Source organism: Nilaparvata lugens, chromosome Y, assembly GCF_014356525.2.
Source record: "Nilaparvata lugens isolate BPH chromosome Y, ASM1435652v1, whole genome shotgun sequence".
Lineage (NCBI taxonomy): Eukaryota > Metazoa > Arthropoda > Insecta > Hemiptera > Delphacidae > Nilaparvata > Nilaparvata lugens.
The window spans coordinates 3,314,446-3,327,269 of record NC_052519.1 but is presented as its reverse complement, the minus strand read 5'-3'; the positions used below and the strand labels follow the sequence as shown (position 1 = coordinate 3,327,269).

At 33.7% G+C, this 12,824-nt stretch overlaps 1 long non-coding RNA gene across 1 annotated transcript in view; it reads right to left on the bottom strand.

The window, feature by feature from the left end:
- Positions 1–9,566: 9,566 nt before the first annotated feature.
- The window catches only part of LOC120355236, a 3,627-nt gene continuing 369 nt past the window's right edge, over positions 9,567–12,824 (bottom strand). Inside the window, exons 1-2 of the long non-coding RNA XR_005573459.1 lie at positions 11,012–12,824; positions 9,567–10,849 (exon numbers count right to left, since the gene is read on the bottom strand). The exon at positions 11,012–12,824 is cut by the window's right edge and continues 369 nt beyond it. This is a non-coding gene — a long non-coding RNA (uncharacterized LOC120355236). The remainder of the gene's footprint in view (positions 10,850–11,011) is intronic.

Genomic DNA, 12,824 nt, shown 5'->3' with positions numbered 1-12,824 from the left:
TCTAAAAGTATCAAACAAAATATGTACAGCTAAAAGTTATTAGAATCATATTTTTTTAAATTCAAATTTATTCCACAAAAACGTATACAAAATCGAAATACAAGTTCTCTAAATTTATTTACACTAAATATAGTAGAAGATAAAACCAGTTCACTCTTGTACAGTCACTTATTAAATGTTTAATTTTCAACTTGAATCAAATGTTATGTAAATTGTTGTTCACAATATATTTTTCTTGCAGAGAACATATGCTGCCGTCTGTGGAGGGGGGCTTACAGCCCCAACATACAGCCAGCCAGCCGTGATGGCAGCAGCTAGCTGGAACCCGTACTCTATGTGGGGGCCACCCCCACCGTGGTACACTTCTGCCTACCCTGGGCTTGGACAGCAGCAGGCTCCATTGCAAGCTCCCCCGCCTCCATCAGCAGAGCTGTTGGCAGCATTAGCTGCTACCACCCCCATAGGCGCCGCCGAAGCTGCTACCACCCCCGCCGAAACCATCCCCGCCGAAACCACCCCCGCCGAAACCATCCCCGCCGAAACCACCCCCGCTGAAGCTGCTACCACCCCCATAGTCGCCGCCGAAGCTGATTCATCTGACGATGTGAAGATCATAGAGGAAAGCGGAGATGATTTCATCGAAGCTACTCCTCCGACTCGTGAGTTGGTCAAACGATCACCTTCGTGCAAATGGACGAAAGTGGAGAAAAAGAAGAAGAAGATGTCTGTAAAGCTGTTCTCTTCTTCTGAGTCGGAGGGGGACTCCTCGGCAGTACCGCTGCTAGCTGCTACATCATCAAGACCAACAACAGCTCAAGCTACATCATCATCAAGACCAACAACAGCTCAGGGCAGCAGGACAACACAAGGCAGAGGATCGGCACCGTCTAACTCATGCGCGCCCTCACCAACAAGCTCCTCAAAATTGTTCAATATCAGCCGTTTTAACTTTGTGAATGAAACTACACGAGTGTCAGAGCTATTAGACAATTTTGAGTATCGTGTGGTGAGGGCGCGCATCGCAAGAACCAGGTTTGGAAACAACCCGATGCTTCACGTCATAAATGAGAACGGAAATGAGATTAACTTCTTCCTACCTAAACAATATGCAGATATGGTTACAGAAGAGAATCTGGAAAGTTTCAATTCGAGCAGGCTTGTACTGACGGTCTCCCATCGATTCTACACAAGAATCGTGCGGGGACAAGAAGTACAAGCCTGCTCGACAACCATGAAATTACGTCAGATAGATCGATGATGTAATTTCAGTCTGCATATTGTTTAGGTAAGAAGAAGTTCTTCTTACCGTTCTCAAGTTTTAATAAATAATTATTTTGTTCAAATAATAAATGCAAATAAAATGTTATTGAATATAGAAAATTTGTCATTCTACTCACCTTGTTCTACAAATGTTGAAAATGAGGATGATGACTGTGATGATAATTCTTGCTAAAACACTTTCTGCTCTTCTTCAGCAAACTGAGTGCTATTCTAGCTTACACTCGTATTTATACTTACTGCAGTCAATAAAAAAGGAAAAAACTTATAGCTATCTGTGACGTAACTGTTTTATGGTTAGACTAGTACATGTTTGAACATGTTTAAGTCAGGTTGTTGAACTTTTCGCAAGTCAGTGTGAGATGAGCAATTGTAGAGTGAGCAGGATGTTACTCAACAAAGAAGAAGCTGATGAAAATGAAAAAAACTTTGACAGATTAGATGATTCGAAAATTAGTTGTATAAACTCAATTAATTTATTGAAATCATTTTGTATTATCACTGTTATGCTATATTGGATTGCAATTTTACTGCTTTTATATGCGAATTATACCAAAAGTTGCAGATGCAATTCAACTAATTTAACGAATATTCATCAGTTCAATATAACTTTACAATCGAATAATTCAATGATATAATTGACAGAGATAATATTGAGTCAGATTTGTTTTCAAAATACTTGAGCGATTTAGAACGAACAAGAAACAGTACATTGTTCTATTTAAAATCATGCATTATAGATGCGATAGGTATTAATAAAATACCTAAATTATTTGTGTATCAGCTTGAAAATTGGTATGCAACTCTGCTAGACCCATATAAGGATGTCTGCACTTTTTACAAAAATTATAATGTAATAAATAATTGTATAAGCCCTCAGTTTGATATTATTGGTAATAACATTTTACTTCTTATTAATAAAACAATACAGTTATGTCCCTCTATCTAGCCTTATAGGTGAATGCAAATGCTGTATTCAATTAGTATACTGCAAACTGTGCTGGCGTTAAGATGGTTAAAGTTTTACATAGTAGAAAAAATACTAGTTTAAATACTAAAACACAATCAAAGTTGAAAAAGTCGAAAAAATTTGATTTAAGAGGTATTGTTGGAAGTGGACTTTTTTCAAAACTTAAAGACATTGCTTCTACTATAATTAATAAGTCGATTGGAGCTCTTCCTCTGGAGCTACACCTCCCGGCAGGTATTAGCCCAACTGGACAATTAAAATTTTACAATTACTGTGGGCCAGGAACCAACCTTGAAAAAAGGTTAAAAAATAAGGTTGAGCCTATAAATCAGCTTGACTTAGCGTGCCAAGGGCACGACGTGACCTATAGTAGAACAAACGATAACAAAGAAATAGGAAAAGCAGATCGTCTTCTAGCTGATAAAGCTTGGAAAATATTTAAAGATCCTAAGACACCTCTTGGTGAGAAAGCTCTTAGTTATTTAGTTAATCTTGCAATGAAAACTAAAGCTGCAATTAGTGGGTCAGGGCATAGAGGGAGGAGCAGTATAAGGAGCAGAAAGACAAGGAGAACCAAAGCTAGGAATCATACTGTTAGTAGCAATGCTAAATCAATAAGTGATTTAATTCGTCATAATGCTATTAGAGAATTGAAGAATCATGTTAAGGGGAGAGGATATTATTTGAGACCATACCCAAGATATGCGGGTAGTGGGAGGAATTTGAATAAAGCAATATCACATATACCGCCAGGTGCATTTGGACTAGTAAGTAAGTCTATGAGAAAAACATCTCTACCATTGAAAAGAAAAAAGAGGAAAAAAGGGAGGAAGAAAACTACGAAATCAAATAAAAAATGAATAATATAAATTTGGATAGACCATTGACTAATTTCGATCTGAAGAAATTGTCGAAAATTATGAAAATATCATTGCGCGGTATTTATATGCTGGATAATCTTCCTAGCAAAAACTTACCCAGTGAAATGGCTATTGTAAATTTAGACAAAACTAGCGGTAGCGGGACGCATTGGGTTGCATATCATAAAATAGATAAAAATGTATTCTATTTCGATCCTATTGGTAATCTTCAACCACCAAGAAAACTGGTAAGCTATTGGAACAAGGAAAGACATATAATATTTATTATAACATTGATCAGGTACAACCACATAATTCGATTATTTGCGGACATCTATGTTTACTGTTTTTGTGTAATCAGTTATAAACGTTAAGTGCTAGGAGTAAGATCGAAATGGTGGTAATAACACTTTCCTCAAATACAAGTGAATTGCATGAGACGTTATCGGAAATATTAGAACTTCCTGGTGATAGAGCATATGAGATTGGACTGATAAACTTATGGACATTTAATTCAATTCCAAACATAATTAAAGGAGAAAATTCAAGCTTTAAGTATGATGATAATCTAATAAAACTTGATACAGGATCATATGAAATTGATAACATTATAGAAGCAATAAAACGAAAATTAAATATATCAGAACAGTCAGAAGAATTACAAATTAAAGGTAATAATAATACATTACAAACAGAAATTTATGCAAACAAGCCGATTGATTTAACACAAGTCGATTCTATTGCTCCTATTTTAGGATTTAATAAGTCAATTTTAAAACCATATGTGTGGCATTATTCCACAAACCCTGTTTCTATTTCAAATGTAACCTCAATTATTGTTAGCTGTAACTTAGCATCTAATACATATGCTAATGGAAAAGAAACTCATACTATATATGAATTTCTTCCAAAGGTACCGCCAGGATACTTAATAAATGAAACCCCAAATCCGATAATATATGTAAGCTTAAACACAAATAAGTTTCAAACCATTATTGTCAAGGTGACAGACCAGAAAGGTAGTTTATTAGACTTTAGAGGAGATCGAATAACAGTAAGAATACATATACGAGAAAAAAAGTAAAAATGGGCTATATAATTTTCAACTCAAGATCAATAGTTTCTTCACACAGTAATAGCAATGATGGTTTTCATAAAAGCGGTTTGAGAAAAAAACCGCAACAACATAAATTGAAAAAAACTAGTAACAAATGGAAGCATAGAAACAAATCAAATAGATTGAGCAACAGTATGAAAACAATCAGTAAGAGTTCACACTCTGAGCCGTTAACATCAAAGAACGCGAAAATTCTGGAAAAATTAGGATTTCGAGTCAACTATAATTATGTCGGCGGCAGTAAGCGAAATATTAGATATAGAACGTGAAATACGTTATTACAATGATATTACAAATTTTGAATATCATTCACATGGGCCTTATGCAAACCAAAAGTTGGAACATAGTGATGAGATAAGAATACCGATAAATTCCCAAGACGTTTATTCACTTCCATGTCGATCATTTATAATTATTGAAGGAGAAGTTGTGTGTAAAAAGTCGGTGACAAATGACAAAGGAGAGACTAGCATACAAAATGCTACCTACACGTTAATAAGTAATGCGATCGGTTATTTATTTGATGAAATTAGATATGAATTAGCTGGAATACCAGTGGCAAAATCTCGATTAGTAGGAATTACTTCAACTATAAAATCATTGTTATTGAAAAATTTATTTGAGAAAAACATGTACCATCTGGCCGGATTCGATAGAACTGGCTATACATTAGCTAATAATAAATTCTCATTCTGTATACCTCTAAAATTACTACTTCCATTTTTTGAAGATTTTAAACATGTAATATTAAACGTGAAGCAAGAACTTGTACTTTTAAGATCATCTTCAGATTTAAATTCTATTCAATCAGCAGATGCAGGATCTGTAAATATAACATTGAATAAGTTGATATGGAAAATTCCCTATATTCAGTTAGAAACTCATGTAAGACTTAAGTTTTTAAGAATATTAGATACAGACAGACCCCTAAAGATTGCGTTTCGTAAGTGGGAAACACATGAGTATCCACTTTTACCAAGAACAAAGGTACATAGTTGGACAATAAAAACCGCGGCACATTCAGACATTCCAAAATATGTTATTTTAGCGTTTCAAACAAATAGAAAGTTATTAGCTTCAGCTGATATGTCTAAATTTGATTTTTGTGATTTTCATAATTTACGTGTTTTCATTAATAATCATTATTACCCATATGATTCTTTACAAGGGAGGAGAGAGTTAATGTATAAATTTTTCATAGACTTTGCAGGGAGCTATCATAACTTACCACTAAATTTAGAAAATGGGAATGAAATCAGTTATGACACTTACAAGAAGGATACTCCCATAATAGTTATAGACTGTTCACACCAGTCAGAACATTTAAAATTATCAGCAGATATTAGATTAGAAATTGAGTTTGATAAAGAAGTACCGGATTCTACTTCAGCATTCTGCATTCTTGTAAGCGATAATTTAGTCGAGTACAAACCGCTAACGTCAATTGTACGAGAGATTCAATAGTTCGTCGATAGAGTGCGCACATACGTAGAATTTCAATATAAATAGTAGGGTTAGCTTTTGTCTGCTTCAGTTGACTGTAAGCTGTTGTCATGTGTGCTTCGATGTTGAGTTCAACAAAGATGTGCAACTCTTTAAACAAGACTTCTAGAAAGCTGTTCAAATTGGAAGAAGATGAAGACGAGGAAAACAACTATAACTATACCAATCAAGGTTCTGAGGAAGATATCTACGATAAACTTTCGTCTCACTACAATACTTCGGATGGAATAATTGATCATGGAACATGTCATTCAAAATCGCCTTCAAAATTTCATTCTCGTGGAGTGCAGTGTAATTTAGATAGGGAAGAAGAAGAATTAGCAAGTGCACAAGTGAAAAGAGAAAACGGTGAAAATCTGGAAGATAACATCGAAGTGTTGAAATCTACTAAAACAGGATTTGATATGAAGAACGGTGAAAACATAGGTGAGTCAGACAATACTTCATCTTGGTGTGTAGTTGAATTCCATGGCTATAAATCTTATTCTGATTCTAAGTTTTATATTAAAGAATTTGCTCTTGTAGATGCACGTCAAACTTATGTGCTATATCATTTTAAACCACCGTTTCCTAAATCTGATTTACCTTGGAAAAGTTATCGTGATGTGTGTTGGCTAGAATTTTATCATCATAAGATAAAATGGGAAATGGGAGATACAATTTATTCTGATGAGATTATTCAAGGTTGTATGCAGAATTATCAGAAAGTTTTCACAAAAGGAAGAGAAAAGGCGGATTTCTTAAAGAAATTTCATAATAATGTTGAAGTAATACCAGACGATTTTATTAAACCTGACTATAATAAATTTAATGTGAGCTGGTGTAAAGATGTATGTAAAATACACAGATCAATTACCGAGGGAGGTGTGCACTCTATAGCGCAAACCACTATCTTACAGAACTGCTTGTGAAAACTGAATCAACGTTTCAACATCAAATCGATTTTAAATGTGAAAATGAAAGAATGAAATCAATGAAAAATTGTCCGTTTTATACTAATGATAAAAAGAAACGGTATGCAAGACAAGGCTTTTTTTATAATGGAAGTGAAGTTGTATGTGTTTATTGTGGATATCAATTATTCATGCATAAAGCGCGTATTTGCAATCTAAACAGTACTACCAACCCTATAAATTTTTCAGTTTTAGTTCCACTCATATAAAAAGAGATGCAGGTAAAAGTTGATTTTAGTATGTGTTAAAAGCAGGTGAAGGAAGAATGGATCCAAAACAGTGGTTAACGGCTGATGCTGACTTAGAGAAAAAATTATGTGATTATTTGGAATGGTATGAAGTATGTGAACAATCAATTGTGAAAGCTAGAGCAAAAAATCGTGATACAAGTCTGCTTGAAAATATAAAATCAATTTTTCTAACAACAGTAAATTTAAACGATATTAGTGAATATTTAACCTATTACAGACCTTTCAAATTAAATGTGAATAAACTTATACAATTGGAAAATGAAATATTACAACAGCATATGACGTCATTGTCAGAAACCAGTTAGAGTTCATCGACTTTTTTGCCGACATGTAGAAACATGTTCCTGTGCTTGAACTGTGGGGGGAAGAGAGCTAGACTCTAAGTGTATAAAAATTTTAATCATTCTGTATTCTACATTACGTGTGTGAGGACGTGTTTTTCGACTATGCAAGAGTTTCAAGATTTTGATTTAAAAAATTCAATCAATCAGCACGTGAGGAAATTCCGATTGTGCAAATTAAGGACTTAAAAGCAGACTATAGTTATAAAATAGAAAAAGCGAGATTAGTGCGAACTCAGTGTGGACTTCGAATTGTTTTGAAAATCTACGATGTTGACAGGAAAAGCGGCGCCTATTCTTTCTATGATGTTTATCTACCTGAAAAGTTTCTCTCATCAATAAATATTAACACATTGGTCAGTTTTAACAGTAAAAAATATATAATGAGATGTGAACATCGCGAGGATAAACCATCTTTAATTCATTTGGAAAAAGCTAAATAAAAAAATTGATAGATCTAATTTCTGCAGTATTGAGTTAACTATGAGCAGACTAGCAGGAATAGAAGCAACAAAGAAAGGGATTAATTATTGGTGATACACTGATATCGATGTTGTCTGAACAATGCTGAAAGATCATACAAGTGAGTAGGTCTGTCTATAGCTGAATGAAAATTGATACTTCTATATTCTATTGATATGAAAATATTGATTATAATATAGATACAATATCAATATTTTAGTTATAGATGGAGATGAGGCACTATAACCTCAACGCCTGGGCTTTTTACTGCACATATGCTAATGAATATAAGTTTAATGAATATAATTTTTTAAACTTGTATTCGTTTTCATTCAACAGTCAGGTGGAAACAAAAGCTTTTCAGTCTTAAACAAGATCTTCTAGTGATCAGTTCAGTTTTGAGTGTGTGTGAGAAAAAGATAGACATAACCTATAAAATGTCACAATGTAATAGCTATTCAAAATTTAAAAAGTTGTCAAGACTTTTGATGGGGATAACTTATGAAGAATTTGTTGATTTAGCAAACAGTATTCAATATTCACAATATTGTACAGGAGTTGATGATTATTTGTTTAAAAAAAAACCTAAGTTAGAGGAAAGCAAAAATAGTGAGCATAATACAGCTTTGAAGAATTCAAATTCAAGATTCTCAATTCTTTCCGAAATTTATGATTTATTAGATGTAATAAATAGTGGTTCTGCCCATTTCCATTATGGATGCAGCTGTGAATGTTCCATAACCACAATAATTAATTGTAACCAATTATGGGAAGCATTATTTGATCTTGCATATCGTAAATGCAAAAAATAGTAAGTCAGGCTGGGGGGAGAGCTAAGATGGAGGTAGCTGTCAGAGCTTGCAGAGAAGGAGAGCCATGCAAAAAATAGTAAGTCAGGCTGGGGGGAGAGCTAAGATGGAGGTAGCTGTCAGAGCTTGCAGAGAAGGAGAGGCTTTGATGGCTGCGATTGTAGAGAAGTGAGCTGAGGTACGTTCAGAGAGGGAACCAGTTCTTGAGCTTACAAAATAAAGCTAAAAGCTGAAAGATCTTTTCACATGGCGGGCGGGGTCTTAGATGCCGAAGAGAGGAAACAGGTATAGTGGGAATGAAGGAGAACAAGGTGGAGCCAACAAGTTACATGGCGGCTGGCAGGTGGGGGCTGGGAAGCTATTCCATTGAAAATTTTAGTTCCACCTCTGAAACATAGCTGTTATTGGTATAGTGGGAATAGAAGGAGAACAAGGTGGAGCCAACCAGTTTCTTACAAAATGGAGAGCTAAGGCGGGGGGAAGTTCTTCCGTATGGAGCACAGAAAATTTAAGCTCCGCCTCTCCTGAGCTCCTATTGGTTGGTTAAACCGGTGTTTATCCACTACTGTCATATCTCCTGAACGGTAAGGAATTTTGCACATATGATTCCAGATTCGTGTTTTCCGCATCAAAGACCATAAGATCACGAAGTTTGAGCGTTGTTTTTCACAAAAAATTCATAAAAATATTACTCTATGGAGAAGCACAAGGTCGTCACTTCTGATCATTGTAATCATACAGTGAGATGCATTGACTTTTTGGCGATACGAAGTTCGCCGGGCAAGCTGGTTGTTCATAAAAACAAATATTCTACTTGGTGTAAAGCATGCCAATTATCATTTCAGTTACAAGATAATAATGATATTATCTCATCACTGTGTTATATTATCTAATAAATAATTTATTTGATTTGATTTTTTTTTTGTTTTGATTTGATATTAAATCACTATTATTACGTATCACACAATGTTCTAAAAAGTGTGAGAATAACTGATAAGGTTTTTGATAAATTAGTCAAACAGTGCACTTCAATAGATATTTAATGGACAACTCTCACTAGATTTTACAAAACACGTATAAAGTCCAATTGGAATGGTAGATAATATGAAATTACAAAAATACTTATAACTATTATCTCAAAAAACAGCCTTTTTATCAACAGTCCATCTTCACATCGGAAAAGCACAAGTCAAACATTTTAAAACGCTGACTAACTGTATGGTTTAACAGAGCTTCAACTTACACTCACTTAAAAATTACATTTAATTGAAATTGAGCATTTATGTATTTTGATGGATAGTATTGAAAAGTTTGTAAGGCCGTGAAACCATTCCTCTAGGTAAGTTATTCATAAATAAATTCACTTCTTAAAAGTTTTTAGATGAATAAATCGCTATAAATTACAACAACGAGAAACAAGATTGATTCTCTATAAATTACAACAACGAGAAACAAGATTAATTCTAACTGATTGAGCAAACTGTTTCATAATGAACAATTACTACTTCTCTTAATGTTAAACTTTATTGCTTGTACAGTATTACGTATTTAGCTCAGTAGATATGTCAAATTATTTTATTTCATTCCATTATAAAAAACATTGTGCTTTATCGCTACGGTACCTCAAATAATGAATTACATTAAGAATCTTACTTTAAGAATAATTCAACTTAAAAATAATAATATTAGGAACTAATATTTGGTTATGAGGAATCTGGGACTAGCAATAGTAACAAATTGTGAATAGTATTTTTGATTTTCAGCGTGAATTGATCCAATGAAATACAGGGTTTAATAATAATCCTGCTAATCTGTTAATCACTATTGAATCAAGAGAACAATAGTTGATAATATAGGTTCTATTATTTTTGAAAGTTATGTTTATTGCTATGCATAAGAGAGAAAAATACAAAAATGGAATTAAAAAGCAAACTAATTCTGATAAAGTACAAAAAATCATGAGAAAAATTTTGATTATATAAACAAGCAAGCTAATCTTACTGAGAAAGATCTTAGAACGATCTTGATATTCCATCTTAAAGATGCGAATAAATATAATATTTGAAGTGTACATTCATTGAATGGGAATAATCTAATTACATAATACATAGTACTAGAATTGCCACTTTTAAAACAAAGTTTATACAAACTCAAACATTTTCACGTGTTCAAGTACTAAAAATAAAAGCTTTTGGCACATGGATATAATACTGAAAATACTCAATTTTTATAAAATTATCTTAAAAATAAAATGATCATGTCCAACTATTTAGACATGGACAGCCATTATAACGTTATGAACGACCTTCACATAAACAACAATCACTTTATGAATAACTATATATAAAACACCCATAACTATTTATGGATATAGTTATTTATACCCATTTATATAGTTATTTATACCCATAACTATTTCACCCATAACTATTTAGACATGGACAGCCATTATAACGTTATGAACGACCTTCACATAAACAACAATCACTTTATGAATAATAACTATATATAAAACAGCTAAGTGAAAAATACAATAGATAAGTAATTAGACAATGAACTTATATCAATAAATTGTCAATAAAAAACGTCAAAAACTAACATTAAAATAGAAGGAACGGATAAGATAACACATAAGGTAGTATTGATCAGTAAAATAATGATTGAATAAAAATATATGTCAAATTATCAGTTAACTTATTCAAAAAACCAACTGGAATCTCCAGTACTATATTTAAAAGATCTCCACCAATCAACTGAATTGAACAAGTATCAACATGCTGTTGACATGAATATCAACATGACTTTCATGTTCTTTGAAAATTAGTTTTTTTTTCAGTAGCACCAAACAGCATTGAATAAGAAGAAAACTCACTCAACTTTCAGGAGAGGAAAATCTAGGAGGAAACGTCTATGGATATTATAGGAGTTATAGATCATTCTCATTCATAGTTGTATGAGCTTTATATTGGCAAAGGAAGGAGTAAATAGAATATATATACATATATATATATATATATATATATTTCATTGAATCGATAAAAGCTTTTTGTACTTTTTATTAGCTGGAGGGACACATTTCTGCAACGAGAGATTTCTGTGTTTCTTGCAACAGATTTGACAAAACTGAGTAATATTGCTGAACTGGAGCGTCCCATCATATTTGTTTAAAATCTTTCCATCAATCAGAACAAAGGCTTAATTAAGTTTTTGCCAGAGTCTGCGACGAGCACCCAATCTGAGCGTTTGACGGCCGGTGTTTGATCATAAGAAGGGGGGGGGGAGAGACAGAGAGGGTGAAGCAATCACGAACAGCGCAAAACAGTTGGTCAGCGACAATCAGCGACAAGTAACTCGAGTCAACAGATAGCAAGCTGTCCTGTCGACAAACACGTTCCGATCAGTGAGTCAGATGGCAGAGCAGTAATTTCCTTTTTAAAAAGGCTCGCTCGTTTTCAAAAGTAAATAACAGTATTGAAAAACAGTTCTTTAAAAGAGGGAATCCCAACATACGAGAAAGAGGGAGTATATTATGTAGAACGTTATCCTAACAATTGCAGATCTTATAATGAAAAAAAGAAGCCGCCAAAAAATGTCGAGCTTTGTCTGAAAATTGGAGAACGGGAGTCAATTAGGGATGAAATAAAGAGAGGAGGGATATCAGTTGGCACGAATGATAGATGAGTGGACGAAGACAGAGAGTAATATTATATAGCCACATGTTCTCTCCCTAAAGGGTGCGATTCGGGAAACTAGGAATTGAGTGGGAAAGTGGAAAGAAAATCGTGCAGCATTCCTTCCTTATTTGCGACTGCCTACTCGCGTGTTTGCCATCTAAAGTACTGTAATTAGAAGAACTGTTTGTTTGCACATTGAACGAGCGGAATCATAGTAGTGACAGACTGACGTTCTCAGTGACCGAATGACGACTGTAGGCCTATTCTTCACCAAAGGTGGTTGGAGTGGTCAATGCAAAATGAATGGCAGATATGAAGTCATATTGATAATATTATAATTATTACAGTAATCGATTGCTAGCCAATCAATTAGCAGGGAAATGGAATTGATAAGGTCAGCAGCCTTGATATGTGACAAACGCCACTAGAATTATGTCAATTTTTATTAGTCTCATTGTTTTAGAAAGCCAAGACCAAGAAGCCATTAGAAACTTCTGGAAATACTAGAAAACATACAATTAACTAATTTCTAAACTTACTCGATTTTCATAGAAATATGATTAACTTGTATGAAAGTGAGTGATACTTTATATTATAATAGTTATG